This window comes from Eriocheir sinensis, chromosome 20 (assembly GCF_024679095.1).
Source record: "Eriocheir sinensis breed Jianghai 21 chromosome 20, ASM2467909v1, whole genome shotgun sequence".
NCBI lineage: Eukaryota > Metazoa > Arthropoda > Malacostraca > Decapoda > Varunidae > Eriocheir > Eriocheir sinensis.
In genome coordinates this window covers 10,819,120-10,826,173 of record NC_066528.1, presented here as the reverse complement: position 1 = coordinate 10,826,173, position 7,054 = coordinate 10,819,120, and positions in this window count along the sequence as shown.

The window sequence follows — 7,054 nt, the reverse complement described above, 5'->3', positions numbered from 1 at the left end:
GTGACTGAGACTCACTTAAGAGATGACGTGCGTGTGGATGGGGAGGTGTTTGCTATGATTGGGAAGGGCAAAAAGAAGCAGAACACACGGGAAGGAGGCGTAGCCCTACTCCAGAGGAAAAGTAAGGGTTTCAGAGTGGAAGAAGTGAATGTAGGGGCCAGTGCGGACAGTGAAGATGTTTTAGCAGCGAAAGTGGAGTGTGTCAATGCCAAGGGTAAGTCTGAGAGGTTGATAGTGATTGTGGTGTACATGACGGTGGAAGGTGAGAGAGCCGTGAGGGAGAACAGAGGGAAGTATGGCGTGGTGAGGACAGTTGTGAGGGATTATGCCGGAGAGAAAGTTATTTTCATGGGAGATATGAATGCACATGTGGGTGTGCTTGGGGAGAGAATGAACCGGAATGGGGAAATGCTGGATGAGTTTGTGGATGAAATGAATCTGGAAAACCTGAATGTGACGATGGCTGAGGGACGTGTGACGTGGAGTGCGAGGGATCAGGAGTCTGCCATTCATTATGTGTTAGTGAATGGGAGAATGCGTGAGTGTGTCTCGTATGTGGATAGATGAGGACGGAATGATTGATGAGGTGTCTGATCACAATATGCTGGTGGTGGAATGTGACCTGTATGCTAGGAATGAAAGAGAAGTGAAGAGGGAAAGAAAGAAATGGAGGTTGAGGGATGTTAGAGGGGAAGATTTCCAGGTAGACCTGAGGGAATAAGACTGAATGAATGGAAGTGTGCATGACGTGGATGAAGCCAATAGTGAGTTTGTAGGGAATGTAAGGAGAGCTGCAATTCGACGGATTGGGTACTTGAGTACGAATGGAAGGAAGAGAAAGTACAAGCCGTGGTGGAATGGGGAGATCAGGGATGCTAGGAAGGAGCGAACGAGGCTGAAAAAGGTTTGTAGGAAACTGAGGAAAGAGAGACATGAAAGTATTGAGGCAGAGAATGAATATCAGAATACATGGTCAGAATATGTAAGGCAACAGAGGGTCACTAAACGGAAGATTAGGGAGGCCAAGGTTAGGTGTGAGAGGAGTGTGATTGAGGCTCTGAAAGAAAAAGGCCTAGAAGGTGGGCGTGAATGGTATAAATTCTTGAGGGGTGAAAGTGTGACTGATAGTGAAAATGTGGAGTGCCTGAAAGTAAATGGTGAGGAAATCAGGGACACAGATAGAATGAAAGAGTGTATAAAAGGTTTCTGGGAAGAGATTGGAGGGTTGGGTGAAGTTTTTGAGGTGAGAGGGATGTGTAACGTTTGAGAGGAAGGATGCGGATGACCTGAATGAGAGAATTTGCAGAGAGGAAGTCGAGGTATGTTTGTAGAAGCAGAAGAATTGCAAGGCAGCAGGGCTGGATGAGATCCCGTATGAAATGTATAAAAATGGAGGTGAGGTGGTGATAGACAGGATGACTGAGCTGTTCAACTGTGTATGGAAGAATGAGCGAGTGCCTCGGGTGTGGAACGAATGCAGAGTGACTCTGATACACAAAGGACGGCATAAGAGTAAGAAAGAGCTGAAGAATTATAGGCCGATATCCCTGGCGAATACGGTGGGAAAGATTTGCTGTGCTGTCTTGAATGAAAGGCTGTGTAAGTGGATTGAAAGAGAGAGAGAGTGCTGGGTGAGGAGCAGAATGGTTTTCGCACAGACAGGAGGGCAGAGGACAATATGTGTGTGGTAAATGAGATGATAGAGAGGAAAAAGAGGAATGGAAGTCCGTTGTATCTTGGGTTTCTTGATATTGAGAAAGCGTATGATAGAGTAAACAGGGAGGTGATGTGCGAGGTATTGGAGAAAGTAGGTTTGAGTGATAAGATTGTTCGAATCATTAGGAGCATGTATGTGGACACAAGAGCCAGGTATAGGTTAGGAGCATTAGAGATAGAGTGGGTGAGGAGTGAAAGAGGTGTTAGGCAGGGCTGCATCCTGTCCCCAACTCTCTTCAGTCTGTACACTGAGGAGTTGGCAGCCAGGATGAGGAGAAATAATGCAGGAGTAAACGTGGGAGAAGACAGGGTAAGTGTGCTTCTGTATGCAGATGACGTGGTAGTCATGAGTGAGTCAGCGGAGGAACTGCAGGAACTATTAGATGTGGTGAATGAGTATGGGAGAGATTTTGGATATAAATAAAGTAATGAGAAAAGTCAGATAATGGTTGTGAATGGGGCAGAAGATGAGAGAAATAGGACCTGGAGGCTAGGAGACACAGAGCTAGTGCAAACAGATGCATACAAGTACCTGGGTGTATGGATGAGTCCGAGCGGATGTGAAAGGACAGAGAATGAGAAGATTAGTCTAGTGAATCAATGGGTGGGCCGTCTGGGAAGTGCGGCAAGAATGAGAGCATGTAAGTATGATGTGCTGAGAGAGGTGTGGAAGAGTGTAGCAGTGCCGAGTGTGATGTATGGGATGGAGGTGATTACATGGAGTAAGTCTGAACCATATGGATAAATTGGAAGTGGGGCAAAATAGGATCGGTAGGTTAGCTTTGAATGCACCAAGGTATGCGGCGGTGGAAGCATTGAAAGGTGATATGGGGTGGAGTACCTTTAGGGAAGGATTCAGGAAGGCTACCCTTAGATATAAAGTCAGATTGGAACGAATGGATGACGCAAGACTGGCACGGAAGGTTTACTTGTGGAGTCTGCATGAGAGCAAATGGATTAAGAACTGCATGAGAATGGTTGGTGACAGTGGTATGCGAGTCAGGTGGGTGAGCAGAGAGGAAGGGAGGCGTTTCTTTGAATGGAAGGTGACTGACAGGAACAGTGAGGGTCTAGAATGGGAAGTGAGAAAGTGGGAGAGAGAGACAGTGCAGTGAAAGGTGACGGTCTGAGGAGGTGGAAGCATGCGATGGAGAGAAAGAGTACTTTGGGGTGGTACAGGGAAAAGGAAGCCCCGCGGTGTGTCAGCTGGTATGATAGAAGCCTGGGTGGTGATCTTCTCTTCCAAGCTCGAGCGCAGTGTGTGAATGTGAATGCAAGAAATTACAGGTGTCTGAGTCCCGCAGCAAAGTGTGTCAGATGTGTGACAGGGGTGTGGATGAAACTGTCGTGCATGTGATACTGGTGTGTGGGAGGTAACGGAGAGAAAGGACGGAGATGATGAGGGTGGCACTGAGTGAGATGGGCTGGGATGTGAATGGGAGGACCGCAAGAACAGAGAGGGAATGGATGCTGCTGCTGCTGGGACCGAGTGCTGAAGCAAATGAGGGAATTATAGAAGCCATGAAGAGTTTTATGGACAAGATGTGTACAAGAAATAGGGAATAGGATGATTTGTAATGGATACTGTTTGTTTTGTTTTATTTTTACAGGTGCCGATAAGAAGGCCTGACTCTCCAAAGGGTCACCTGTACAGCAAGAGCAAGAGCAGGGGCGGTATTAATAAAGACTCCTACCAGTACTTTTAGAAGTGCTGCTAGAAGCTGTTTTCCTTCTAGCAGTAGCTTTTAACTTTACTGCTATAGTCTGTCCAAATTAACTCTGCCAATAATAATTATTTGCACTGGAAGCCCTCCCCATTCTGGGTAGCTCCGCCTCTCTTTCACCTGATTGGCTGTTCATGACGTCATGTGTTGTATCAAAGACACGTACATACCAAATATATATGATTGGGATAATCTAGCTAGTTTCATGATTAAAAAATATTCGTAATTTAATTGAATGGCGGCACTCTACTTTAACAATCAATGACATCACCTAATAAACGAAGTACAATAATAATTATGCCAGTTTTTTTAAGGGATAACAAGCGGCCCTTCAAAACAAGCAATATAGCATTGAAGGCGATTATGGTAGGCTACATATTAAGTAATGCACTTTCCGTCATTATTTCCTACATAGCTCATTCACAGAGGCATGCCAAATGTAATCACATAAAAAATATCTTCTACAGTAACTTCATACAGGTAGGAATCATTGTATTAAGGAATAAGTTTTGTATCCTTGGCTTGGACGGGTGTGTACGCTCGGGTGTGTACGCTCGCGGAAAAGCGGGTGATGGTGAGCGCGGCAGGCGACGCACCCGTCCCTCCAAGCCACAGATACGAAACTTATTCCTTAATACAATGATTCCTATATGAAGATATTTTATGATTATATTTGTTTGAAGGGGCTCTGAAAAAGCTGTTTGTCCGTATTTTTATTGCCACAACACGTCGGACACCATAATTAGTGCGCGGGGGCCATCAGTCAACTGTAATTATCGTTATTATATTGAACGAGACATCCAAAAAGTTAGCTCTTAAGTCAGTACCCCACGAGGACTATTACATTTTCGGCGACTCCTAGCAGTAAAGTCGCTACTCCTAGCAGTAAGCTCGGTTTGTCAACATGGGGGGCTTAGGCAGGCGAGGGGGCGGAGCTTCGGCCGCCGAGACGAGATGCCAGCTAGTCAGTTTCCTTCCGCTCCACATGCAACCACCTCTACAACCTTGCCGACTCCTAGCAGTAAACTCGCGACTTCTAGAAGTTAGCAACAAAGTTAGGAGGAAACTCACTTTGAAAGTTGAATATCACTCCTATGACTCTTTATTTATACCGGGCTCGGGCTCTCTCTCTCTCTCTCTCTCTCTCTCTCTCTCTCTCTCTCTCTCTCTCTCTCTCTCTCTCTCTCTCTCTCTTCTCCTTCGTGACGGTCGTCGTCGTCGTCGTCGTAATGGTCACACTCTTCCCGCAGTGCCCCGCGTCGGCGGCGAGGTAGACGTCGACGACAACTACATGGACATGGCTCCGCCCACCGTGCCCCGGCGTGTGGCGCCGCGGCTTGGGCAGGCCGCCTCCTGGCGCGTCGGCGGCGAGGTAGACGTCGACGACAACTACATGGACATGGCTCCACCCAAGGGCCCCACCGTGCTCCCGTGTGTGGCGCCGCGGCTTGGGCAGGCCGCCTCCTGGCGCGTCGGCGGCGAGGTAGACGTCGACGACAACTACATGGACGTGGCTCCGCCCACCGTGCCCCCGCGTGTGGCGCCGCGGCTTGGGCAGGCCGCCTCCTGGTGCGTCGGTGGCGAGGTACAGGTCGACGACAACCACAAGAAGCCGCCCATGGGCCCCACCGTGCTCCCGCGCGTGGCGCCGCGGCTTGGGCAGGCCGCCTCCTGGCGCGTCGGTGGGGAGGTAAGAGTCGACGACAACCACAAGAAGCCGCCCACAGGCCCCACCGTGCTCCCGCGCGTGGCGCCGCGGCTTGGGCAGGCCGCCTCCTGGCGCGTCGGTGGCGAGGTACAGGTCGACGACAACCACAAGAAGCCGCCCACGGGCCCCACTGTGCTCCCGCACGTGGCGCCGCGGCTTGGGCTGGCCGCCTCCTGGCGCGTCGGTGGGGAGGTAAGAGTCGACGACAACCACAAGAAGCCGCCCACAGGCCCCACCGTGCTCCCGCGCATGGCGCCGTGGCAACAGGAGCCAGACTACTTGTACTTCGGCGACGACGAGGAGCACATCTACGACGAGATCCCCTAGCCTCCAATCTACAAGGAGACCCCCGAGCCTGCTTGACCCCGCTCCCGACGCACGGGGCCCCGGCTGCTGCCACACCCAGGCCAGCACGCCACGCAGGGGTGAGCACTGCAGGATGAGGGCAACCAAGCGGCAGCATCGTGCCATCCAGACAAGCAGGGCGCAGCACCGTGCCATCCAGACAAGCAGGGGCAAGCACCGTGTCCTCCAGACAAGCAGGGGGCAGCACCGTGCAGGGGGCAGCACTGTGCCCTCCAGACAAGCAGCGGGCAGCATCGTGCCTTCCAGACAAGTAGGGGGCAGCATCGTGCCCCCCAGACAAGCAGGGGGCAGCACCGTGTCCTCCAGACAAGCAGGGGGCAGCACCGTGCCCTCCAGAAAAGCAGGGGGCAGCACCGTGCCCTCCAGACAAGCAGGGGGCAGCACCGTGCCCTCCAGACAAGCAGGGGGCAGCACCGTGCCCTCCAGACAAGCAGGGGGCAGCACCGTGCCCTCCAGACAAGCAGGGGGCAGCACCGTGCCCTCCAGAAAAGCAGGGGGCAGCACCGTGCCCTCCAGACAAGCAGGGGGCAGCACCGTGCCCTCCAGACAAGCATGGGGCAGCACCGTGCCCTCTAGACAAGCATGGGGCAGCACCGTACCCTCCAGACAAGCAGCGTGCAGCACCGTGCGCTCCAGGCAAGCAGGGGCAGCACCGTGCCCTCCAGACAAGCAGGGGCAGCACCGTGCCCTCCAGACAAGCAGGGGCAGCACCGTGCCCTCCAGACAAGCAGGGGGGAAGCACCGTGCCCTCCAGACAAGCAGGGCAGCACCATGCCCTACAGACAAGCAGGGGGCAGCACCGTGCCCTCCAGACAAGCAGGAGGCAGCATCGTGCCCTCCAGACAAGCAGAGGCAGCACCGTGCCCTCCAGACAAGCAGGGCAGCATCGTGCCCTCCAGACAAGCAGGGCAGCACCGTGCCCTCCAGACAAGCAGGGGGCAGCATCGTGCCATTCGCTCTCACGGCGGGGAGACGGTGGGCGGGGGGGGGGGGAGAGCGAGAGAGAGAGAGAGAGAGAGAGAGAGAGAGAGAGAGAGAGCGAGAGAGAGAGAGAGGAGAGACCTTTAGAATAAAAAAATCATTTGGGACAAGATCACAATCATCAAGATTCCCGTACAGACACACACACACACACACACACACACACACACACACGCACACACACACACACACACACACACACACACACACACACACACACACACACACACACACACACACGCACACACACACACACACACACACACACACACACACACACACACACACACACACACAAGTACATTCGGACGGTAAATTTTCCAAACGGCATCAATCACTAATTATATTTAGTTTTTTTTTTTTTATATGTGGGTTGTTTATGGTGATGGCGCGGAGGAGGAGGAAGAGGAGGAAGAAGAGGACGAAAAAGAGGAGGAGTATTAGGAGGAGGAGGAGGAGGAGGAGGAAAGGAGGAGTGAACATGCATTATATTTCTCAGCGAGTTTTGTTGTTTCAACAATTTCTTTTCTAGTTTTACTTTTTCACTTTTTTGCGTCAT